Source organism: Xenopus laevis, chromosome 1S (assembly GCF_017654675.1).
Source record: "Xenopus laevis strain J_2021 chromosome 1S, Xenopus_laevis_v10.1, whole genome shotgun sequence".
Taxonomy (NCBI): domain Eukaryota; kingdom Metazoa; phylum Chordata; class Amphibia; order Anura; family Pipidae; genus Xenopus; species Xenopus laevis.
Window position 1 is genome coordinate 65,052,316 of NC_054372.1, and position 27,630 is coordinate 65,079,945.

The 27,630-nt window shown below is 36.2% G+C and overlaps 1 protein-coding gene across 2 annotated transcripts in view; it reads right to left on the reverse strand.

Annotated features, from left to right (window-relative positions):
- The window catches only part of bmpr1b.S (bone morphogenetic protein receptor type 1B S homeolog), a 265,162-nt gene that overhangs the window by 122,385 nt on the left and 115,147 nt on the right, over positions 1–27,630 (reverse strand). For both annotated transcript variants that reach the window (XM_041579676.1, XM_018243406.2), the window contains one exon: positions 18,852–18,923. The gene's annotated coding sequence lies outside the window, so the exon portion shown is untranslated. The remainder of the gene's footprint in view (positions 1–18,851; positions 18,924–27,630) is intronic.

Here is a 27,630-nt window from a genome sequence, read left to right on the forward strand (position 1 = left end):
TAATGACCTGGAGGTGGGCATTGAAAGTACTGTTTCTATTTTTGCAGATGATACTAAATTGTGCAGAACTATAGGTTCCATGCAGGATGCTGCCACTTTGCAAAGTGATCTGTCTAAACTGGAAAACTGGGCAGCAAACTGGAAAATGAGGTTCAATGTTGATAAATGCAAGGTTATGCACTTTGGCAAAAATAATATAAATGCAAGTTATACACTAAATGGCAATGTGTTGGGAGTTTCCTTAAATGAAAAGGATCTAGGGGTCTTTGTAGATAACACGTTGTCTAATTCTGGGCAGTGTCATTCTGTGGCTACTAAAGCAAATAAAGTTCTGTCTTGCATAAAAAAGGGCATTAACTCAAGGGATGAAAACATAATTATGCCTCTTTATAGGTCCCTGGTAAGGCCTCATCTGGAGTATGCAGTTCAGTTTTGGACTCCAGTCCTTAAGAGGGATATAAATGAGCTGGAGAGAGTGCAGAGACGTGCAACTAAATTGGTTAGAGGGACGGAAGACTTAAATTATGAGGGTAGACTGTCAAGGTTGGGGTTGTTTTCTCTGGAAAAAAGGCGCTTGCGAGGGGACATGATTACACTTTACAAGTACATTAGAGGACATTATAGACAAATGGCAGGGGACCTTTTTACCCATAAAGTGGATCACCGTACCAGAGGCCACCCCTTTAGACTAGAAGAAAAGAACTTTCATTTGAAGCAACGTAGAGGGTTCTTCACAGTCAGGACAGTGAGGTTGTGGAATGCACTGCCGGGTGATGTTGTGATGGCTGATTCAGTTAATGCCTTTAAGAATGGCTTGGATGATTTTTTGGACAGACATAATATTAAAGGCTATTGTGATACTAAACTCTATAGTTAATATAGGTATGGGTATATAGAATTTTAATTAAAAGTAGGGAGGGGTGTGTGTATGGATGCTGGGTTTTCATTTGGAGGGGTTGAACTTGATGGACTTTGTCTTTTTTCAACCCAATTTAACTATGTAACTATGTAACTCTCTGGCCACAACCCAAACCACCAGCTCAGAATCCATAAAATAAAAGCAAGTTAATATTTACCATACCGTTTAACAATAAATCTTTATTGGCAACATATGCCATGATACCAAGCACAGTATTATGTTTCTAAAAAAGTAATTTACGTCTTCCTTTCACATATCCAGCTCTGACTGTCTTTCTTGGTAGCTAAAATGTAATTTATATTACTTTATTCATTTTGTTGTCAGTTTTTTTAAATGCAGAACTACAATATACAGTTATTGGTATACTTTAAACTTACTCTAAACGTATAAAGATGTACATTCACTTAAGCCCAAGACTAATACCAAAATAATTCTTGCACCTGTTATCCAACTAAAAGGCAGATCTGTCGCATATGAAAATGGTCAGAAGTAACGTCATATATTAGTTCAGCTTGGACCTAACTCCCAAACCCGATTGCCCTCAATTTATCAATAAATTCGAATGAAAAAAGCACGTTTGGAAAAAAGTCACAAAAAAATTGCGCGTCAAATAGAATCGTGCAACTTTTTCATGATTATCAAACAAAAACCAGCCCAAATCCCTCCAAAGGTATTTGCACTTCCTTATAGTTGTGCTCAACGCCACTCAGTCCTTCATGCTTTCCATTGCAAATCAACACAGTATCAATAGGAGCAGCACACTTGCATCTATAAAACAAGCCTCAGGCATCACTCGCATGGCAAACACTAGTAATGACGACAGGCAGACTTTCACGCAATTGAGTCCAATTTAAACCAAAATGTGCACTCAGCTGCTACAGTTTTGGTGAATGGGAATTGCATCATCCTCTTGGGAATGTAATGATGCTGGAAATAAAAAAAAATAAAAAAAGCAATTTTACTTGAAACTGCACTTTGCTCTCTGTATTTGTGGATGTACATGTGCCCTAAGGTCTTCTCTGCAGGCATGGCATCCATATACTGTATGTGTGTAGAGTGCTAGCTGCAAGGCAACAACAGAAACATAGTACAGGTATGGGATTATCAGGAAACACGTTATCCAGAAAGTTCAGAATTACAGAATGGATGTCTCCCATAGACTCCGTTATAATCAAATAATACAATTTTTTTAAAAATAATTTCCTTTTTCTCTGTAATAATAGAACAGTTCCTTGTACTTGATCCAAACTAAGATATAATTAATCCTTATTGGAAGCAAAACCAGCCTATTGGGTTTATTTAATGTTTACATGATTTTCTAGTAGACGTATGAAGATCCAAATTACAGGAAAAAATGGAAAAACCCCAGGGCCCATGCATTCTAGATAACAGGTCCCATACCTGTAGAAGGTTTATACTTTATTTTTTTCTCTTTTTAATCATTAAGTTGGTCAGCCACCATTATTAAATACAGTTTTATTTATATTAGCATAAATAATAACATATAGTTAAAACACTGGCAGTTCCACCCAATTATATTTTATAGTTTTCTCCATGGCCTCTACAGAGGTTAATGCTCACATACCTGTGGAGTGTGAAAAGGTCATGAAACCCCATCACCCAAACGAGGATTGAATTCATCTTATCAAATGAGTCTTTGAATGTATTGTGAAGCAATTTACCAATGGCGGATTTGTACCCATTTTCCACCTCATTTGCTTCAACAGTAGCTATGTGATGTCAATAGTTTTAAACATTTAATTAGACACACTACATGTTTTATGCTCTACTAATTATGTAAAATGGTGCCCAATAATTTCTCCCCACTGCAAAAAAAAGCAGCTGCTAAAACTTTAATTGGGTGAATGGATCCACACAGAGCATTTGACACCATGCCAAGCCAATTTTCCAATTGCAAATGAAAATTTCCCAATATTATAATGACATTATTACTGCATGTTGTGTTCACTGTTTGACCTCCATTCAAATACAAAAACATGCCTTGAGCTTTCATGTGATTAAATGGCAGTTTTGTGTAAAACCCCTAGCACGGAAATCATATTTTCTGTAAAACACATAGATAATTTGTCTTTTGCACACAATAAGTTAGAAGGGTATCAAACCCTTAGAGAGCAGCACTATACAAAGAAATGCAGGAGTGGTGTTTCTGTAAATAGCTGGAAGAGAAACTAAACAATTCACTTATTACAAATAATTAACTTTTCTTTGTTCTATCACATATATAAAATGATGTGCAAATTTCTATAACATCACCATCTGGTGGCCATAAATAGATGTTGCTGACTTAATTATAAATGTCCCATTGTTAGCATATTGGTATGGCAGCTTCCATTGCTGTCTTAAAAATATGAAGAAAAAAAATTATGCCATCGTGTTTTACAAACTATTTAAAGGAGAACTGAAGCTTAAATGAAGAGGAAGGCTAGAAATGTTGTACATTATGTTTTTGGCTTCTGTACCAGCCCAAGACAACCACAGCCCTTTAGAAGTAAAAATTGGCGCCTCTGAATTTACCACAGAGGCACCTTTTCTGCTGATTCACTGCACATGCTCTGTGTTGCTGTCACTTATTGAGCACAGGGACCCGCTCACAATATGCAGTACATATCGAATATAAATGTCACAATATAAGGCTGATTACTAAACGCAGCACAGAAACCAGTGCAACTAGCATCAGAATTTAATAATCAGCCTTGTAGCTTCAGCTTCTATTACAGACAAACCTAATATCCTAAGCTCAGCTTCTCAACAGCTGCTCAGAGCCCACTGAGCATGTGAGAGCCGCAGACACTCTCCAAGATGGTGACCCCCCTGTGACAAGTTTGAAGTCCCGGATTATTGCTGCTATTAAGGAGCTGGAACTTTAGGCTGGTGCAATAAGTTCAGAATATAAAATATGGCATTTTGAGCCATATTCATTTTTAGGGTTTAGTTTTCCTTTAAGAGGGGAAAAAGTCACCAACAATCTGAAGGGCATTTTTTCTAACATATATAATAAACAGTATACCATAGGTGAAAAGCTGTACATATTGGAGGAGAACGACTTTAACTATATACTGCATCCATGTTAATAGGTGTACACTAAAGGTGGCCATAGACAAACAGATCCTATGATTTTTCGGATTGTGTGTGGCGTGTGCCGACATCTTTCGTCCGGCGGAGATCGGTCGTTTGGTCAGGTTTGATTTTGACCCGACCGATCCGCCGGAGCCCATGGCACATCGTAATCGGATCGTTCGGCCATACGGCCAAACAATCAGATTACCCCCGATATAGCCATGCTCATTAGTGGCATATCGGGGAAAGATCCGCTTGTTTGGCGATGTTGCCAAACGAGCGGATTTTTGCGTCTATGGCCACCTTTACACTTAGAAATATGATATTTGATTATTTCTAGCTAAATCTTTATAGCTTTTTTTTTTAACGAAAATAGTCAACACTTTAAGCAACACTGCTTTAAGCTAAGACAGATAACCTTCATAAAAATCATAAAAAGGTTTAATAATGTAGAACAATGTAAAAATGGATTTCAACATTTATTGCAGTACAAAAAAAGAAGCTTGCATGTGCAAGTTACAGGCTAATAATACAGACAGCAGGGTCAAACGTGGTAAGATCTAATTACAAGCACATTTGAGTGCAAATGAGTACATATGGGCCTACATGAAACAATGGAAAATTAAAGTCTAGGCTTTGCTGACTGAAAAATAAATCAGACTGGTATCCATTTTTGAATGTGACTGAAAATGTACTTTGCACCCTACATCTCTGTCATCATTCTCTGTGAATACAGCATTGCCCACATTAGAGAGTACAGTAAGAACAGGACTGATTTGTGTCTGCTGCCGTTGCACTCTACTTCTCACAGCCGTGAGTGAGCAGCAAGACCCTGAAAGCAACTGTTACTGGAATTAGCACTAAGGGTCACTTGTGTCTGTGGTCTTCATAAAGGAGCCCTTTTGTCTTAAAGCAGTTCAAGCATAATGCTAACAGTGCTTTCCATTTTCCTCCTTTATATACAAGCTTTGAATGACTGAAGGCACTGTTTCTTCCAAGGAAGGCCAGTGGCCTAAATAGATGTTACTGCGCCCCACAGCAAATTCATTTTAGAGCCCCCAACATATTCAGAGGTTGTCCTTTTTTACCAATATATGTTGAAATTGCTAATTAATTCGGGCCTCATGGAGCAGCCACAGGGTCTGCTTCCTCTGTAGCTACACAACTGATTAAAGCCCTCCAGAACACTGTCCCATATACCACACTAAAGGACTTTTCAGTTACAAGCTCTGAATTTGGAAACAATGGATTCCATATGTATGTATTCCATAGAAAGGTCAGCTCTTTGCCTTTACTTATAGAAGGACTGAAAAATAGTTTGTCTGTTAAAATGAAATTGTATTGTTGTTGACTCAGCTGTACAATCTTAAATTAGAATCTGATTGGCTTGAACTGTAAAATGATTGTTCCCTGCAATAAGATATTAAAATAATATTAGTTTCACAGTTTTATTCCAAAAAGATAGCATCTTTGGAAACTTAACTGTGTTTTTATATGTCTTAATCATTTTAAAGTGTGTAACAGAAACATCACTTACAAATCATTTGGAAGTCCGATTATAACAAATGACTTCTTAAGAAACTTGTAATGAGTGAGATTCCAGAGTGAAATCTGCTTCTTCCAGCTCAGCAATTTAGAAAAAAAAAACAGGCAATTGGTCACAATTATTAAAGGGGTTGTTCAGTTCAGTGGTTTTCAGATTATTCACCATAAACAAAGACTTTTTTCAAATACTTTCCATCTTTTATTTTTTACCGTTGTCCCAAAATGTAAGTTTAAAGTTTAATGTTCCTGTCTCTGGTGTTTCAGTCTGGCAGCTCAGTGATCCAGGAGCATTCTGAACTCTTACAATTTACTACAGTAGTTGATACATTTCCCAGCAGTATCTTTGGAATATTAGCAACTATTGTATCAATTCTAACAGCTACCTTTAATGGATTCTGCTCAGCAGGGCTTAAGATAACAAATGTATTAACTAAATGTATCAATTTAGAACATTTATCAAGTCGGCGACCCCCCCCCCCCTCCCAGAGCTTTATAAAGTGAAGAATTAAACTTTACACTTCAATATTACCAAAATGGTTGCAAATAGAAAATAGAAAGTAATTGGAAAAGTGTGAGAGTACCTGGTGGTCAGGCAGAATAGCGTGCGCACATGCGCCTCTACCGGGTTTGACGCTGCGTTAAATCTATGCATTGGCGCGAAATTCACAACCGGTCACTCATTGCCCAACGTAGGTCTATTTTCATAGTTCCTGGGTGCTATTTATGGCTGTATTGTCTAGTCCTGATCTTGCCTGTCCCTGACCATTCCTAGTTCGTTGCCTGTCCTGACCCTTGCCTGATATTTGACTACTCTCTTGGATCCTGTTTAAGTACTGCGATATTGGTTTGTTTGACCCGGCCTGTGACCTCGACTACTCCTAATTGGTATCAACCCAGCCTGTCCCTTGACCACGCTCCTTGTTCTCTGTTCCAGTTACAACGTTCGGTTCCCTTGCCTGCCCAGAACTCTCTCCTTGGTCCTCTCTCCTTGGTCCTCTCTCCTTGGTCCTCTCATGTTAAGACCTGGCAGCACCCGAGTAGCGGAGGGCTCCTTCCGAAAGGTGACTGTTAGTCGAAAAGTGAGTCGCTGCTGGTACCTTGGGGCCAGTTCTGGGTTTGGGACTCCAGATCGTAACATTATGTTGGGCCAGATTTGTGGTGAGGCCACAAAGGCCCAGGCCTAGGGTGGTGAAATTTTAGGGGTGGCATGCCGCATCCTAAAGTACATGGGGAACATCGATATGACGAATGCACACATGTGCTCACACGGGGGGGGGGAATGGTGTGCACTGATACTGACCCCAGGGCCTGGAAACTGGAAAGTGCACAGTCTCAGGAATACACACCCCACAGTTCGAATCCTAGCTGATCCTGACAAAAAGTCTATATTTCTGGTGTACTAATCTGAAACCAACTGAACTGAAAAAAGTGTTTGAAGGTTAACAAACAATGACATGTTTAGGCGGAGAAGAATTTCTGGAGTAAAATGTGGTGTAAACATTTGTAAAATGCAGTAGCCCTCAATGTCAGTTTTTACATGCCTTTTGTATGCTAACACCTTTTTTATGCCAGAATTTTACACTCGCCTACACATACGCCAAAGTTCATTACATAGCCTTATAAATATGAATGATATCACACATTCCATTGTTTGTTTTGTGCAGAATGTTTTTGAAACCCATTTGTAAATATACCCATCAGTGTACTGATGAACATTCAAGAAGGGGAAATTGGCAGGCACTTTATAAACTAACACACATTATAGTGATATTCTGTCATGTTCTGTGTAGCTGAAGATATAAGTATAACATTAGCATACATACCACACCCAGGCAGGGTTTAACTAGGCAATGATAGCTATATTGTTACCCTGCTTGCCAATTATTTAGTCCTTGTTAAAGTTATTAACATATTAACATTAGTATTAACATTAGCATGTAAACAAGTATCAGCCGTCATGTACTGTGACAGAATAAGCACATTATGTGTAATGGCAGCTTTGCTCATAGCTACAAGGCAATTTGTACAAGAGGTTAGAAAGCCCATGCAAAGCTGTGGGAGAAATTCTTTTTACAGCATATGTTCTCACATGTTGCCAGGTATGCGGCAGTAGCATTGCCAGGCTGGGCATACGCATTGTTTTATTAGGGAGAAGGGGCAGTTCATTAAACATGCTATAAAAAGGAGAAGATTAAGTTGAGGGATGCACCTCAATTTTTTACTCTCATTTTTAAAGGGGAATAACAGTAATTATGGCATATTGCATTGCAACTGATTATTGTAAAACATTCTTATTTATTTAGCTCTTTCAAGTTTGAACTCTTTTAGCATCACTTTTTTATTATTCTGTTGTCAGGGAATGATGTTTTTTCTTAATAACCAAAGCTGACATTATATATAACTTTGTAAAATCCTCTAGAATGGATATATTTTCTTTTGCTTTCTAAAAAAATTAAAGACAGATGTGCACGGCATACTACATCCACGACAAAGTGTTAAATGCTACTGGCAAATTGAACTGTTAGCCACAATTTTGGACGGAATGTGAAATTAGTATGTTTGCACAGCTGTTAAAGGAGAAAAAAAATGAAAATGAACAACCATATCAATCCAAAATCAATATGTGAAATGAAAGATGCCCTTTCATATGCATTTCTTTTTAAAACATGTATATATTACAATTTAAGTAATCACTGCATGTAATTAAACTGTTATCTCCCATCTAATACACCTCTCTGATTTATGCCTATAATAAAAGCCCCTAGCATGTACATAGGAACATTCAGTGTGAAGCTCATGGGCAGCTAAGGGAGTGCTGACAGCACAGGTGCATTGAGGCACAGTAGCAAACATTTGTTTTGTTCCCTTCTTGGATGAATACCAGCCAACTGTCACTTTGGCAATAAAATATTTACTCAACAACATTGTAACCTGTTTAAGAGGTAATTTGCTGTCTACAATGAACCTGAAAGGATTCATCAATTAATCAAGAGTTTGTCAATCAAGTATTTCTTTACCTCTCTCTCTCTTTGAACCACTGCCCTTATCAAAGTAAATAATAAAGTGGATAGACTGGCTAGCAACTGTTACTAAGTACAAAAAGCAGCAAAGTTATTACTATTGATTGATATTGCAAATTTGTCGCCAGCATTTCAGCATCTGCAGAAATTCACCACAGAAAAAATGCTGCACTTTGGAGCGAAAAAAATCCCACCAAATAGTCTATGGGGCAAATTTACTAAAGAGCAAATTGACTAACGCTGGCGTAACTTCGCTAGCGAAGGAGATAGACTCAAGCGCCTGGCGAATTTGCACTCTAGCGAATGGACGTAACTACGCAAATTCACTAAGATGCGGATTTTACTGAAAGTTAACTCTTGCGCCAGACTTGCCTTCACCACCTCAGACCAGGTGAAGTGCAATAGATTAGATAAGAGTTCCTAAAAAAATTTTTGAAAATTTTGCTGGCGTCTTTGATTCCATGAAGTTTTTTCAAACAGGAAAAAGTCTGCTGATGCCTGCTTCTGGCACATCAGTGGGGGACAGGCCAACCTGGAGGTGGAAGAGGCCACATAGCACACACGGATTCCCTCTGGTCATGTAATTTAGTCATCCAAAATTGTAACCACTTCATGCAGTTAGCCCACAATCCAACTGGTCAAATACCCTCATCCATTGAATCATGTTGAGCCATGCTTCTTGTATTTTCATCAGCATGTATGCCAAGGCTAAAATCTGCGAACCTGCATTTACATTCAAAAAGATTCAGATTTGCAAATTTGCTAGAAATGCAGCAAACTGTAAATCAATTTGGGATTGAAGGATCACTAAAAAAAAACTATTTGAAGTGTTTATGCCTTCATGGTTCGTTCTTGCAGTGAGAGTTCTATTTTAGGGCAACATATTACCTTATTCCATGCTTTGATTGGCACTCTTGACAGAGAGTAGAGTGAAACTTTTTGCCTAAGCTGATATGCTGCCCTAGAATATGTTAAATAAAGGATGTTTTAAAAGTATCTATTGGATTGCCGTCAGTGCAAGAATTGAATATGGCAGCAGTAACCTAACTAGCGCAACTGGGGCCTGGGTGCAGCCCCCCACCCCCCTTCTGGACGCAATTTTCACACCGGATTCCTGTAGACACAAGCATCAGCTTGGTTCCAAGGGGTGTGGGCACACCCCCTGCACCCCCCGTAGTTTTGCCACTGTTGGGGAGTGTGGACATCCATAAAATGTTTGTATAAATGTGAGGTAAGTATGTTTTTTCTAGATGTTTGATTCTATTATAATACCCTAAAAACTTGCTTGCCATGGACTGGCTAATGCAGCTACATAATTTGTCCAACATTTGATCCACGTATGAGCATAATTGCACAAGGCAATGAGCATAAAATAAAGCTAGTCAGAAAATACAGTCTATCAAGAAGACCTATCTCCTCACAATTTCTTCCTGTGCATACATATACTATGTATATACTATTTATTTGACATGAATTAACTCACTTTGCCTACATAAACCACAGCCAACAACATAGTCTGAACCAACAAGTCTAAACCATATATATTCATAAAAATAGGCTTCTGTGGTTTGGGGCATCTCTTAACACTGGACGAGAAGCCCTAAGGGAGTTTTACAGTATGTAAACATGAGAAATGTCAGTCTGTGTTCAGCAACCCATAGCAATCAAATAATGTTTTCTTTCAGTAACCAGCTACCATACATTATTCAGCTACTGTACGTATTTACAGAAACAGAGCAGATACAGAAACAGATACAAATATGCCCTACAATATGTCAGCAGTCATTCCTGTTCTGTTTTGGCTGAAAGAATAACCCTTTCATTTGACTTGCTTTGAATTTTTTAAGCAAGCTGGTGTTTATTTATCTCAGGAAAACAAATTGTGGTCATGTGTCAAATAATGGTATGGCTAATTTTTATGTAGTGTACATGTGTGAAGCATATGGGCCACACAGATTTCCAAGATCTAACTGCAAAAGTATATTTTTTCCCTTGTATCACCCTCTGAATGCAAAAGCCTGAAACAATAGTTCATAAAAGCTAGTGATGGATTAGGAACAAGGGTATAACAATAACGTAGCCTTAAAACTGATGGATTCCCTGTACAGGCCCAGTGGGGGTCCTCACTGATTCTACTACAAAAAAAAATTATTGACATTTTGGGGGACCAAAATGTTTTTTGGTTATATAGATTCTCTTTTGTCTTCTGGCTTTTGCAGTTCAATGAACTCAGAGGCTGCTGTAATATACATTTAATAGACTGCAAATTAATTTAACACATTTATTACTGTCAATGTAGTGATGGAACCTACAACAGGGGTTAACTTTGTAATGAAAAAAAAAAACAATACTGTGAGGGTTATATAATAAAATAGATGTTTTTCCGAGGCCACTAATGCCAACTGGATGTTTGAGTTCATTTTGCTAACAGTAACATTAATGCTTGTCAATGTTGCTGGTCCAGAGCCACATTTACCAGCACTACTTCATCAATGAAGGGAGCTCCCTATAATAATAGCCTAATAATGTGTTTTTTGTTCACATGCCTGTAGATAAAAATGTCCCTGTTTCATGCAAGAAAACTACCTTTTTTCTGAGTGTTACTATAGGTTCCCTTGTTCTGCAGAGTGCCGTATGGACACACATCATCCTTAGGGCAAAGTGTGGACTATAGCTATGGCCCTCTCATTAATTTAGGTAGCCCACCAGATTTTATTGAGTGGAAATGTACATGCAGAGTAAACACTGCCAAAGGCACATCTGTAATTTCATGTTCTGCTCAATTTTTTTACTGAGCCAAGACTTGCGTATTTAGCATGCAATTTCCATAAACTAAGACCTGATTAGCTGACCTGTTAATGAGCCTGTCTGTTCTACTGAGCAGGAGTTTTAGTAGGACAAGCAGCCTCTGTTCTCGGGTTCAATCTGCTACATATATAACAAGAATAAACTTTGGCTTCAGTTTGAAACCTTACACTGACTGGAGCCTTCCATAAAAAGCAACCCACCCATGCTCTTAAAAATTTTATGATTATTGTTGCTGAAATAACATTTAAATGGAGCTGGAATTTCAGAGAAAACAATCTATGTGCATACATCTAAGTTACTTTTGCATGTTCCTCACTTTAGATGTATTTTCTGGATATGATATGTGTTCCAAGTTACCAGTTCACCATTTATAAATACTTCTGTTTTATAGGAAAGCAAAAAAAAATGTATTTTACAACAAAATTAAAAATAGAAAATGAAAACATATTTAATTGTAATCGTCGACCAACCTGAATATAAATATTACACTATTTTGTGCAGTGGTGCGACTTGGACCCTCATAAAGATTCAGTCTAAAAAGAAATATCTCAATGGGATATGCTTAACTGTTAAAGACATTTTATGCCCCGATAAAGGAAGATGAATCTTATTATGAGAGTATCCACAGAAAAAAGCTAATATTTTAATATAGGATTATTGACACTAGAGAGAGTGTCATGTTGCAAAGCTGTGTCAGTTATCTACTAGGTAAAGTCATGGACACAAAAATAATATTTTGTAATATAAAAGCATAATATAATAAAAAGATCTACTTGTGCATAGATTATTATGTGCTGTAGGGTATATAGGGAAACATAGAAATATACTATCCATTTGCTCACAATAGTACTCTATCTAATCTACCTGCCTGTCTGTCTATCATTTATCATCTTTATATCATCTAGTATTCCATCCTCTAGCATCCTATTTGTTCAGTTGTCCTATCTGTGGTTCTAGATCTGTCTAAATCTATTTCCACTGAATCATTTTCTTAACTAATAATCAATGGATTTATGCACCAGAAATAACAGTATGCTATTACACAGCTACATTCCATATATAGTTGCATCACCATTGAATAGTTTAAAGGAAAACAAAACCCAAAAAATTTATATGGCTAAAATGTCATCTTTTGTATACTAAATTTATTTCACCAGCCTAAAGTTTCAGCTCATCAATAGCAGCAATGATCCAGGACTTCAAAGTTGTCACAGGGGGGTCACCAGCTTGAAAATTGTCTACGACACTCATATGCTCGGTGAGATTTGAGCAGCTGTTGAGAAACTAAGTTGTTGCAAATTATCAAACGGAAAATGATGTTGGCCTCTAATATAAGCTGATGCTAGAGGGCTGATATCTGTCCCGAAATCAGCTCCATGTGTCTGCACCCAGGTCGACGCAGAGGACAGCAGTTTGGCTGATTCACAGATCACGAATCAGTCCCATATGACACTACCCTTAATCCAAGGTCACATGGTGCATTGGCTCCACTGCTCTCAGCCTTCATATTTTTTTCAGGCTGAGAGAAGCAGATGTATTCATGTATTTGAGCTGCTGCATGTGATTACAAGCAAGCAGAAGATGATTGGAGCTGGGGCATGGAGCGGATCCACTATAATGCAGGATATTACATAAAGGTTGCAGCAGGTCCAGAAACCCATAGCAATCAATCAGTAGGTAGCAGTCTTTATTACTCTACAGTATAAGTGTATGAGGTCGTAGCAACAAACAGCCAGATTTCATAATTTCACAATTCAGGGAAACTATCATGAATTTTAAAGGCTCTGCTCTTAGAATTAACCATGCTGAAGCTGCTTAACAAGTAGAACTTCATGAGCATATAAAATATATTCCTATTAGTATTCAGAATGTAAAAAAAAAGTGTGTTCATGTATATTCATTTGGGTGCAGGAAATAAGAGAGCAACATCCAAACGCAAACATGAACCATATCTTACGAATACAGTTTCCATTTCTAATTAGTAGGAAGGCTGCCACAACATGGTTGTAGATTGTACTGAATACATTTCTCCACAAAGGTCTTTTTTGTCAAAGTTTTTTCTACCCATTGCCAAATGAATAAATTCAATATAATGTAACCTAACATATGTAAGTCCAGCACCCAACCAACCTTTTTCAGTGGTTGAACTATAACTGCCAGAACAAGGCAGCTGAAGCATTTGAGAGTTTTATTTCAGCTATGGGTTGTTGTATTTGAGCTATTTTAGTAATTTCATATCAATATTATCATATTATATTAATGCCCAATTTCAAAGTTCATTAAACTGAAATCGTAGTGCATTGTATTGACTTGCTCATTTCTTTGTAAGCAGGCTCTTCCAACTAACATACCATTACTATGTTTCATTGTGTCACAAGACACACCTATAACTTTTTTTTCTGCTATAGAATGTCTGGGTTTATCTTCAACGGCGCAAGATCTCTCCCAGTGAAATATTTTCTAATTTTATTCATTTACAAATAAAATGTTCCAAACCTTGAGAGATCTCATCAGAACTCTATGTCCTGGGTCACTTAAGTTTATTCAGATTGTCAGAGTCAATTTGGTAGGAGAGCTCTGACACTCTACACATAACTGTGATTCAGAATTAGCAGACAAAACTATTACTGCAAGTGCTGATAGATTATTATAGCAAGGAGGGAAAGAAAGAAAGAAAGAAAGAAAGAAAGAAAGAAAGAAAGAAAGAAAGAAAGAAAGAAAGAAAGAAAGAAAGAAAGAAAGAAAGAAAGAAAGAAAGCTGCTGTTCAGGAGATGTTTTTTCCATGGTTAAAATGGTCTATAAATTCCCACCTATGTCAAAAAACAATTTTCTAGGTCAGAGACTGAAAACAATGAGTCTGTTGATTTTAAATCCTGCTTTAATTTTGTATTTGACAGGGTGGGGCAAAATAATTAATAATGTGTTCAAACTTTGTCGCATAAAGCTCTCAACCCTCAGAAGTAAATGGAACTTAAGTAAATGTGCTTTTTTTTTTGTTGCACCTATTTTAATTGTGGTTTTGACTTAAAGTATTCATGCATTATTGCCGAACTATAAAAACATTCCCAAATTACAGTAGCTTGAGCCATGCAGGGAATAGCACTGTAAATGCTCGCTATTTTGACCTTTAAATAGGTTGACTGCATAACACATACCACATCCAAAACTATTTTGTACTACTTGGCAAGGGAGAAAGACCAATTTCACATCTTCCTTTATATCCCATGCTAAGCCTCAGGTTGTCATCAGTCACTAAGGAACAGATGCCACAGAAACCTCCCAAACGTAATAGTCTGGAGGTTATTATTATCAAACAAACAATATAATTGTTTAGTACAGGTAAGGAACCTGTTATCCAGAATGCTGGGGACCTGGGGTTTTTCTGGATAAGGGATCTTTCCTTAAATTGTATCTTAATGTCTTAAGTCTACTAGAAAATCATGTAAACATTAAATTAACCCAGTAGGCTGGTTTTGCTTCCAATAAGGATTAATTATATCTTTATTTGGTTCAAGTACAAGGTACTGTTTTATTATTACAGAGAAAAAGGAAATAATTGCATTATTTGGATAAAATGGAGTTTATGGGAGACAGCCTTTCTATAATTCAGAGCTTTCTGGATAATGAGTTTCTGGATAATGGATCCAATACCCAGTACTGATTTTCATTTGAAAATATTAAGAATATTTCATATTTTTATGGTTTATACTCCATTTATTCTCTCATTAATAGATACAGTAGTTCAAGATCATTATTAATAGATAGTTCAAGGTGATTATGTGACATATACATACTGCATATAATAATAAAATGTGTGTGTATTTTGTATACAGCAGTATAAATCTATCATCTCTTTTTCAGGTGGTACATTATTTTCAACGTTTTAATAGCCAACATTAGCTTCCTTAATGATAAACCAAAATATGCAGAAAAAAATAATTAAATTCTATGCTTTTATTATTTATTTCCTACTTAATGAGAAATACATGATGGATTGAACTTGAATAATAATTAGTTTTTTTACTGAATTTATATATATAACAGTAGACATTTGATGACATATGATGTTATTATTTAACTTACAAGCAGAACGCCTGCAATGATTTGAATGATTTTTAGGTTATACAAGGTCAATCTAAGTATTTGTATATCAGCCAAGAAAGAAGCTTTCACCATTAGCATGGGAAAAATGTGTGAGGTGGATGGGTGAATGTGTTAAGATGAATTTATACTTAAGAGTCCTTAAATTCCTTATTTTTGTAGCTTATGGGACTGCTTCATTTTTGTCATACAGAAAGAATATGTTAGTTGCCTGCTCTAAAACATTAAGGGGCAGATTTATCAAGGGTCAAAGTGAATTCGAGGGAATTTTTGAAGTAAATAAATTCGAAATTCAAAGTAATTTTTTGGATACTTCGACCATCGAATAGGATACTACAACTATGATTCGAAGTAAAATAGTTTGAATATTCGACCATTCGATAATCGAAGTACTGTCTCTTTAAAAAAAACTTTGACTTCAATTCGATAGGAGCTGCAGTATTAACGCGGTGTGACCACTTCCTGCCTGAGTCTCTCCCTGCTCTGGGCTCAGATTACAGTAGAGAAGGGAGGGGGGGCAGAGGAGCAAACTGAGCATGCTCTTGCCCAGGGCAATGAGGTTTAAGCTGAAGGCAGGAAGTCTGATACAGAAGCCCATGTGTACACAATAGAAGGAAAGAAATGCAGTGTTTCTTTTGACAGAGGACTCAGAGCAGCACTACTTTGAGGGTTTACTGGTATATTTAGATGGACCTTTCTGATAAGGCTTACTTAGTTTTAACCTTTCCTTCTCCTTTAAGACAATCTACATTTTGCTTGTTTTTTAAATCTGCAACTCTCAGGCTTCGCATCTCAACTGGTTGCTAGAAATTAATTACCATACAAACTGGGTCATAATGGAAGATGAAAAGGTGATAGTCTCCAAAAAAAAATAAGCGATATACAATATGAGTAACAATAAAACTGAACCCTCATAGCTGGTCTGTTAACCAAGTAATAGACTGACAGTAAGAGCTGCAGGCTGAAAAAAGAATATAAAGAAGGTGATTCAAAAACCATGCTCGATAAATAATGAAAACAGAATGAGATATTGCTTAAAAGGGGTCCACCATATAAATATTAAAAGTCAACTAAAATCTCCATTAGGCTATCCTTGACCAAATGCCTTCACTGAAAAGATAAAATAACATCTAATCACCTGACCCACAGGAGAGCACAGCTTTTTGTTTTTTCTTTTCTCAGGTGCAGAGGCATAATAATCAGAGAAGCAGACCCTGCAAATTCTGGTGGGAGGGGGGGCAGGTATATATAGTAGGTGTCCCAGTTTTTCCCTCACTCACTCAACTTCAATATATTACATAAAAAAGTCTTCTGATATTTCTGTGGAGCCCACTTATTTCTAGATACACCATTGCTCAGGCACTGCTCTGAAACATAGACTGGAGTCTTATTTATGTTTAGCAACATAACATAATTCTCTTGTGTACATGACTTCAACTTCATCAAGCAGTGATTAATACTTGGCACAGTTTATTAGCAATAATTCATGTCATCATAGCAATAACACAAGGAGCAAAGATCTTGTGTTGTTTACCCATACAGGCATATTCGTCTGTAGTATATATAATGTGTAAGAAAATCAGGGATTAGACAATAAATTTAAAAGTTAAAATCTAAGCTAAACCTATTTTACTGTTCCTTAAACTCCTTATCTGTGAATTTCTAGCCTTGGCATTTTACTTTGGACTTGATGAGCAAGGAAAATGTTCAAGGAATATAAACTATAAACAATCACAAGTTAAATTTATATTCAAGGTTGTATTCAAGATTGGGCAATATTATCTGCCAAGCCAGATTAATATAACCCATTTAAAAAAACATTTACAAGTCATAGATTGGTGTAACAATATAAGGTGCAGTAACATTAAATCAAAATATCTAAAGACATCTTAGAGCCCTTTGATATTTCTTTCCAAGATGTGATTTTCATGCTTACCCAGATAAAGAAAATGTCTGAGACGCAGTGTATGACACATATACAAGTCATGTTCCAATGTATGGATGTCTTGTGTGGCTGCTAAGCTAAAGTTTAAATTACAGCATGGGTGGGAGTACACAAACATGACGACTAATGTAGTCTGAAGCATTAATGTTCACTGGAACCCATTCAAATATATTTTGTGCAATGGAAAGAAAAACATGCAGGGAAAGAGTATTTGTTCAGAAATATTATAACTGCAGATATTTTAGGAGAGTCTCCATAATAATAAAAAGGCTATGCAAAAGGATAGCCCAGGTGTGCAAAGCTGCCATGACCCCACAACTCCTCAGATCAAAAAGCATAGTCATGTATAATGGTGCTCACTGAATGCTACAACAAATTGTATATGTATTTCAGTCCTTCTGTTATTAGACCACAAACTTTTAAGTTTTCCAACGACAATACCCAGGATCTAGAAAACATGGGGATGCTGGAAACTATTTGACTACAAGTCAGATTGAAAAAAAAGGTTTATTATTGGATTAAAATGAAAAACCTACAAGGGTTTTATACAATGTTCAAACAGTAGCAGAGCTACCAAGTCCACATTTATGAATTCTATGCAATCTGATGCCATAGAATACACAGTATATTGCCATCTGTGCCTTGTAACAAGAGGTAGATAGCAAGCCTTACAGATCCAGGACTCAGGTTGCACTATAACATTCCTGGGTGTATTTCTGCTTATAATCTGAACTATTTCATAAATTATATTGATCTAAAGAGTGAAAAGGAGTGAGGCATATCAAACTCGTAATAAGTTTTTCATGAAACCCTATTTGCAGACTAACAAGTGTTTTAGATAATCAGCAAGCATTATGCTTGTACTCCGCTATCCACTTGTGCTCCTAGAATGTGCACTAATGGAAACTTTTATAAACAGATTTGAAAACCAGGTTTAGTGGAAGCAAGTTACATGATAAACAATGCTAACTGAAGCCATTGGGGATTATGGAAGGAAACAACTCAGGAAATCTAGAATGAAGTAACGATTGTGTGAAATCTATCTTATAATTGATATGACGGCTTCATCAATGACATATATAAAAGGTTTAAATGCTATTGCAGAATTCAAAGTCTACAGATTGAAAACTACTCATAGAAGAAATGCATAGCTAATTGAAGAAGAACCAGCATGTTACAACAAAATTTTTAATGATGCTGTAACCCTAAATAACTGTCAGTATGTGTTTTCTATTAAAGCGTAAATCCTTATTAGACTAGCACAGGAAAACAACTACAATAGATTTTATATTTTATTATACACTGTATATAGTATCAGTATTTCTGTACACTGTAATGGTTTGCAAAACATTGTAATACAAATCATTATTTTATCGGTTAAAATAAAGAATTGCATTTCCCAGAAACAAAGGGAAAAAAAGTTTGTCCACTTACCTTGAGTCACTGTTCTACTGTCATACTTTGGAGACTGAATGCTGTGAAAGCATTAGGAAATTCCTAAACCTGCTGGTAGAAAAGAAAAAGCATAATCAAAACCACAGTGGTTTTTCTCAATGCAGATTTGTTCCCTCCCCTTCACTGCTCTGTACAGTGTGATTCTCTGAAACTGCAATGTAGTGGTCTATATATATTAAGCCTAACATTTGCTCAGTGCTTTACTTGCTTCATGGAACAGGTCTGTGTTGCCGTACACCATGGTAATACTCAGATGGAGTTCTCAGCTGCTCTGACAAAGCAATGGATTGGCTTCCTACCCTCCAACTGAGTGCATGCCTGGAAATACCATTTCACTGCCAGCTATACAGATGCTGTGTGGCGTTTCAGGGGCCCAAATCAGGCAAAAAAAAGAAAAAGAAATAATATATATGGTCACCTTTTTAAGGAAGCACTTTGCCAAGTTTGTCTGTCCAATCTAGTCAAGTCCTTGTATAAAACAAGACAGCTCACATCTGCATAGCATTAGCTGGAATTGCTTAACAGAAGCTACAACGTCAGGGCTCACACAAACACAGTGTTCCATTCATTATAATTAAAAACAAAAAGATTTTGCATGCTATTATCTTGTGAATATGGGTATTTGATCCGGTGAGATTTAGGTGTTTTAAATGCCACTTGCGTAAAATATTTCACAGTTAAAGGGCTTGTTCACCTATAATATTAACTTTAATATGATGTAGAGAGATATTCGGAAACAATATATTGTTCAAAGTCAGTACAGAAATAGAGTAGAATACCTCAGCACTACAGCTATTCTGCTGAGGCAGCTAAATATTTTCATGTATAATGCAGAGAGGCATCCATTGTGAACACATATATTTGCCCAGTGTATATTACAATGATAGAAAAAAAAAAAGACTTTAAATACAAACTCTAGAAATGTTTTGGAACTGATATTTAAAAAGCATTCAAAAAATGCAGACAAGGGAATTTCTTTTCACATATTTGGTGTTCTTGCATAAACTGTCAGTTAATATATTGTTCCATCCAGAAACAGAGATGCCGAAAATGTTATTGTACCTTTGGCGCATGAAATTTTCCTTAACTGCCACAGGGGGCAGACTGCATTCCATTTGTAAACATTCCACATTTTCCTCCTTAAAAGGGTTGTTCACCTTCAAACACTTTTTTTCAGTTCAGTTGGTTTCAGATTTACCAGAAATACTTCCAATTACTTTCTATTTTCTATTTGTGATTTTATAATATTGAAGTGTAAAGTTTCATTATTCACCTTCTAAAGCAGCTCTGGGACGGGGGGGGGGGGGGTTGCAGACTCTTTAACTGTTCTAAAGCGAACATTTAGTTAATACATTTGTTATCTTTGGCCCTGCTGAGCAGAATCCCTGAGTTCCATTAAAGGCAGCTGTTAGAATTGATACAATAGTTGCTAATATTTCTAGGTAATGCTGAGAATTGAATCAACAAATTGTATCAATTTAATGTAGCAAATTGTAACAGTTCATAATGCTCCTGGGTCACCTAGCTGTCAGACTGAAACACTAGAGGCAGCAGCATTAAACTTTAAACTTCAATAATAAAAAAATAAAAGATGGAAAGCAATTGAAAAAAGTCTTTGTTTATGTAGAAGAATCCTAAAACAACTCAACTGGAAAAAGTGTTTTGAAGATGAACAACCCTTATAGAACAATAGCCAGTAGTGATTGAATATTATTTTCAAAAGTGGTGTGTTTTAGAATGAATTTTAAAAAATGCTTTCAGAAAGTTCCCTCTGAAAGACAGCTTGTGGACTTAAACGTATACATGAGAGCGTTTATGCTGGCTAATACTATAAATAGGCTTTCTCCTGGTACTTGGGTTACAAAACGCAGCAATGGTTCAGTGCATATGTCTGTGATCAGTTACTTCTCTTCCGGTGACTAAATAGACAGCATATAGCTGCAGGTGTGTATCACATGAGATGGGGAAGCAATGTTCATGATAGAGTTATGATGACGGGACCACATACTTGATGGAGTAGTGAAACATGTAAAAACCTTTAATTCAGCTCTTAACAGTATCAAAAATATTTTATATATGTTTTTTTAAAGGAGAAAGAAAGGCTAAAATTAAGTAAGCTTTATCAGAAAGGTCTCCTATATAAATACACCTGTAACCCCTCAAAGCAATGCTGCTCTGACTCCTCTGTCAAAAGAAACACACCATTTCTTTCCTTCTATTGTGTACACATGAGCACACAACAACAAACAGAGAGATTTTCTAGAACTGTTTACTCAGGTATGGTAAAGCATTCTGCAGAATAAATAAAGTGGCATAGCCACTAAAGTGGCATAAATAAAGTGGCATAGCCACTATTGTGGCTAATCTTTTGGTAATAAACTGCTTCAGTAGCTTTACTTCTCCTTTAAGGGTTTCCATTTTATTTGTAAATCTACAGCCTTGCAACAGGCCTGAGTTCTGGCTGGATTAGGAGGTAAGTTAATAATATTTTCAAGACTTCCATTAGGTAGTAAAACATTTCTCACCATATGGTGTGGTATTTATAAGAAAACATATGATAGTTGCAATGGGTAATTAGACCTTGAGCAAAGTTGATCAAAGTTGATGTACTGTGTAACTATTTTGTCTGTAGATATAAATTGGCTTTTTATGTGTTTATGCTCTTGGGAGGTAACAAAGCAAATAAAGCTACCAAGAGTGAGAGTACCACCGTAATCTAGTCATACAGATCTTTAGATGCGGTCAATTAACAAGGCAAAAAAGCTATTTTGATATCACACATGATGGGCCTAACTGGAGCAATTTGCTGGCTTCTGAACAGATGTGGGCAGAATCAATGGATGAATGGATTGTCCCACTATTTTGCATTTGTACCACAGGTCACCAGTCAAATGCATGGGGAAAATGTGCCAATTTTGCAGAAAAGACCACATCCAGAGTCAGTTGACATGTTGAATGAAAATTTTACGGTGCAATTTATGGCCGCACCTATTTATAGCAATTGCACATCTAGGTTAGTTAGTATTGCAAGAATAAAAATATTGGGTAATGTTCCTTGTACCTACTGTACCTTGGCTTTAGCACTATTCGAATAAATTGTGTCTCATTCTCTTATTTTCAACTTTATTATAAATGCTTATAATTTTCAATAAATATATTTGTTTCAAATCACTTTCTACAAGATTGCTTTTGTAAATATATGTATATATGTCATTTATATATATATATATATTGCTTTTGAAATATATAAAACCAATTAAAAAAGTCAAAGATTTTCTCAGAGCACCCTTACAGCACAGGAACTATACAGTTCTATTACATTTTAACAGTAATGCCAAAATGAACCAAAGAAAAGAGGTATAAGTGAAAACCATTTTCAGTAATTCTTTTAGTAATTACCTGGTGATAAATTCTTACAAATTACATCAATAAGATCCTTTTATTTAAATATTTAGCTTTATTTGGGCTTCTTACTCTTGCCCTGTGGTTGTAATCAATTCCCATGGCACAGCCTATTTCCTTCTCATAAATGTACTGGAACAGATCCATGCTCTCCTAACAAATGTGAAGACATGTAAAATCACTTAGAAATCTGGGAAAGGAAATTGTGCAGGAAAATGTAATCTATTTCTATACTTAATCTAAAAGTACTAGAAGATTACATATTCAACACTCCAATGACATGCCATTTGACTATTTCTCCTTTTAACAAGACCAAGGGGCAGATTTACTAAAGGGCGAAGTGGCCATGGCTAGGTGAGATTTGCCAGAAATATCATCCGCAGAGACATCAGCAATTTACTAACAGGTGTAGAGGACAATTCGCTAGCGAAAGAGGCGTTCGCTAGAGCAGTTTCATGCCCTATCGCCAGATGAATTTTTGCTCAGGCGAACGATCGTTACACCGCAGGCAAAACTGTATGGATTAATGTGACCAGATTTTTGGAAATAAATCCGGGTACAGGGCAAAACATTTTAGACCACACCCACTTTGTAGGACACACACCCACTAACCACTCCCCATTTTACAAATACACCCTCTATGAATATATTAATGAATGTAGTGGCAATGCAGTGTTTAATACCTCCAGAACTCACTGCAGGATGGCACAAAGGAAATTTCCATGTACAATACCCCAGAATTCATAATAGGATAGCATAAAGACAATTCCATGTACAATACCCCAGAATTCATAGTAGGATGGCATAAAGGCAATTCCATGTACAATACCCCCATAATTTATAGTAGGATGGCATAGAGGCAATTCCATGTACATTATACTGGCTAAAATGACAATTTCCCTGAACTGCTTTCCCCCTGCCCTCTGCCGGCTAAAATGAAAATCGTCTGCGGCAATGCACACGTGGCACTTCATTTTCCGAATTGTTTAGGTGTTAATATAATTTTCCTCTCTGTGTCATTCCCTTTTGATTTCTAATCAATTCCTTTAATTTTTTAAATGTATGTTATTAGTTATTAATTATCGCTCTTTAAATTAACTCGAGAGGTTTTAAGTGGCGAATATCTGAATTAGAACAGTTTCCATGGTCGAAGTACTGTAGGATAAATCTCATATTTGAATTTAGATTCCAGTTGGTGCTTTTAAATTAGAATTTGTGAGTTGTGACAAAAAAAAATTTAAAATTCTAATTTACCATTCGAACCTTAATAAATCTGCCCCAAAAACTCTCTTCTGATTTGAAATAACTAGAACTCCACCTAGTTCTAAGCCATTTAGTAATGCTTGCTATGAATAATAACCCAGTAAAAATCAGATCAGACCACTTTCATTCATCATTTATTTTTAATATTCCTAAAATTGCTGTTGGCTCCAAAGAACTTAATAGAAAGAAAATCTGTTAATATTTTTTTTATAAGCTATTTCCTATATTGGCAACATGGGTGTGGAGGAGAAAAACAGGATTGTTGGGTCTGCTCAGTCTCTTTCCAACTGAATCAGTTATTGCTTTCCAGACACTCTACAGAATTCTTCATTCTAGGTTTTCCATTTTCAATGGAAAAGCACAGACCATATTAGAGGCCAAGGGTTCTGCTTCATAACCTTTTTTAGATAATAAATGACAATGGCTTGGAAAGTATATCTAAATGGTAAAAAAAAAACACACATGGATTCCAAAAAATAATAAGATAAATGTTTCAAGATCAAAAAACAAGTATAAGAAAATCACGTTTTCACTGTGAACAGATGCAATGAATTATATAATTAGAAGGAACATTATGGATTGCTAGGTTCATATCTCTGGCTGAGGTTTTACTGCTTACCACCATTTTATCAAATCATCTAAAATCTTACAAAAATAAAGAATAATTGTGCTCTACTTTTTACTTTATAGTATTATCACATTTACTTTGGTTCTGGCATTCTTAGAACTTTTGACTTACAAGATGATTGAAACAATATGTTCACAATTGCCAGCAAAATGTAAAAAAAAAGTCATTTGCACATGGAGTATAAAATTAAACACGTTGGTTGCAATAATAAAAAAAAAAAATATTTTGACACACTAGAGACTTTTTTATGATCCAGGTAATGAACATGCCATACTAAATAGAGAAGGGGTAATAGTTACAAAAACAGGACTTTGCTTCAGAATTTGAAAATTTACACTGATACTGTATTCTACAAATATACAATATTCTGCATTACTTGCTTACATTGAAAAATAAACTTGCCTAGCTTCTATCTGTAGGTGTTGAAAAGTATGAGTCATTAATAGACATTGGAGCTCTATGGAAAAATATGCAGAATATTTATTTTACATTTAAATCTGTTAGAAAAAGAAATAACTATATGACTGCATTTCCACTGCATTCAAGGCATTGACCCACAGAGGTGACACCAGACTGTTCCTTCAGGTTTCTCTATATGAATATAACATAGCAGTAATGTAAAATGTGGGAACATACTTCAGCAGATAAACTTAATTTTTATACATTTTATATTTATCCATTCATTCATATTTTTAAGCATGAGTGTATACTACGTTTGCTGCCAAAAAGAGTCTCCTGTAGGCTGCCAGTCCTCATAGTTGGCTACCAAATAGCCATTCACAGCCTTTATTTGGCACCCCAATACATTTTGCATGTTTGTGTTGCTCCCTAACTCATTTTATATTTGAATGTGGCTCACAAGAAAAAAAAAAGGTTGGGGACCTCCAGCTTCCAATGTGCAGAGAAATTCCTTCTCCACTAATATGTATCCACTCACATATAAGAAGGAATGAAATGCTACACTGTTTTCCTTAGCTGAAATAAGTCATAGACAGCAAGAACATCAATATATGTACTGTAAATAGGGTCCACATTCACATGGATTTAATCCATACTGAAGCCCATTAGAGCAAATGGTTAGCCCTTGACCACAGATTTATTAGAATGTTGCCTACAATGACAAACTTATTATGAACAATTGTAGAATAGCTGCTAGGTTGGTTTTAAGAAAACTATACAGAATAGTTGGCTCCTGATTTAACTGACCTCAGATTGTAAGGTCTACTGTTCAGGGACAAGTGAACAAGGTATAATCTTCTATAAAGCGATTTGTATGTCAGCACAATGCAAATAAGCTATAATAATAATAGAAAATAATAATAATGAACAGGTACAGTTAAAGTGTCTTGAGTGAAGTATGAGATTCTGCGCTTATAGGAAGCAATGTGTTAAACTGATATTTGTCAAGAAAGCTTGTCAGAGTATGGAAATAGGTAACTTTGTTAAAACTAGACATCTTTGCAAACAGAAGTTTTATATTATGACAGTTTCCAGATGCAGTGATTTAATAGATTTCAATACTGAATTATGGGTTAAAGCAAGTTGAAAACAGCACAATAATGGAAAGTGACCTGAACTTAGACTTGCAACATGGACTGGATTTTTCCAGCCCAAACACTAAAAACTGTACCAATCTCAACAGGGAAGAATAACAAGAACACAGTAAGGACAACAACTCTCTCTGTTCCTTTTTAGTTAGTAATCCCATAACCACTTAAAAAAAACAAACCTAATGCAAAATGTAATTAATAAAAGTAAGAAACAGAGACGAAAGTATGCCTTGGACACATTTAAGTTTTCACTTAGCAATTTACACAGATTGAAACCAGAATGGAAAACAAAAAAACAATGTGCAAGAATTTCTTGATGGCAGCACATTATGCCCCCTCTCTATGGCAGCCAATGAATCTTTACACCTTCAGTTATAGCATTCACCAGTAACCTTGTGCAGTGTATTAAACTCCTGCTAATTTATACTAATCCTTTCAGCACTCCGTTTGAAAATAAGCAGCAGGGGGAACCCACACTAGGCTCTTAGGCTCCTGCTCAAATAAGTAATAGACCTACAAAGCACTGCACTTCATATTTCAGTTTTGTGAGTCACAAAGGTAAAAGTATGATAAAGAAAAGTGTTACAACAAAGTCAGTTTTAATTTGGGCCGGTTTTCCTTTTTTGTCATTTGTTTTTTGTTTATTTCACACAATTCCATTATTTACCATATTACTTGTAGAATTTAAATAATTTCATTCTGTTTCTTGTAAATAAAGTAAGTAGGTGTATGTTAGAAGACAAAGGAGAAGACAAACGCTTTGGAAATATAATTTGAACCCATAGTAAAATATTGATGTTATAGTTTAGTTACATAGTGATGGGGTGGGGTCCTATGCAGGATGTAATAAAATCAAAAGCATCCTTAAAGGAGAACTACACTCTAAAAACCAATATGGGTAGAAATGCCATATTTTATATACTGAACTTACTGCATCAGCCTAAATGCCTAGATTCTCTATAACAGTAATGATTTAGGACTCCATATTTGTGAACAATAGGTCACTATCCTGGATTTTGTAGAAGTGTCAGTGACATATGCTCTGAGTGCTCTGGGCAGTTAATGAGAAGCGGAAGGGTTGAAGTAAATCATAAAGCAGAAAATGATGTTCACATGTCGAGGAAGCTAATTCTACAGAGCTAATCATTAAATTCTGCAAGGGATTTCTGAGCTGCTGTGTAGTGAAAAATGCAATTAATCAGCTCTGTATTGTAGCTTTACAATTGTATATATGCAGTTTATTTTGTGTCGATGCCCAGTTCAGGTAAGATACAGCATGTGCAGTGATCCAAAAGAAGATGGGGAGCTACTAAGGCAGATGTTGGAGGCACAGACACTGCTAAAGGGCTGAAGTTGCATTGGGCTGGTAAAGAATTTCAAAACGTAATTTACATTTGTAGCCTACTTGTTAAGCTTTGGTTCTCCTTTAACTTAAATATAACAAAAATTGCAAAGTACATGGTCTACTATGCCCATTGACTTCAAGGGTAACCTGATTGTGATTAAAGACCCTTATTTATTGAGTTTTTGTGGAACATGGGTATTTGTAACCTTAACAGGGCAACCAAGAACAAAAACTCATAAAGTGTGAGCTCTTCCTGAGACAAGAGGAGAAACTCCCAGCCCTGCAGCTGCTGTACATTTAAAGCTGGTAACTCCACAGCTGGAAGGAAGTGGGATTGCTATAGCATCACTAGAGTAATTCTAGAAAAAAGGCAAAAGGAAGTTTAGCTGAGAACAAAATGTCCCTCTGACGTCACAAGAACATACATATTTCATGGCAGACATAACCTATCTATCATTTAGGTGCTGCCAAAATACTCAGGCATGTTATTGCCTTAAGCAAAACTTGCCAGGTTAAGAGCAAAGATCAAAACTGAGCAGATTCCTTAGCTGATTTATTGTAGTAAGTAGA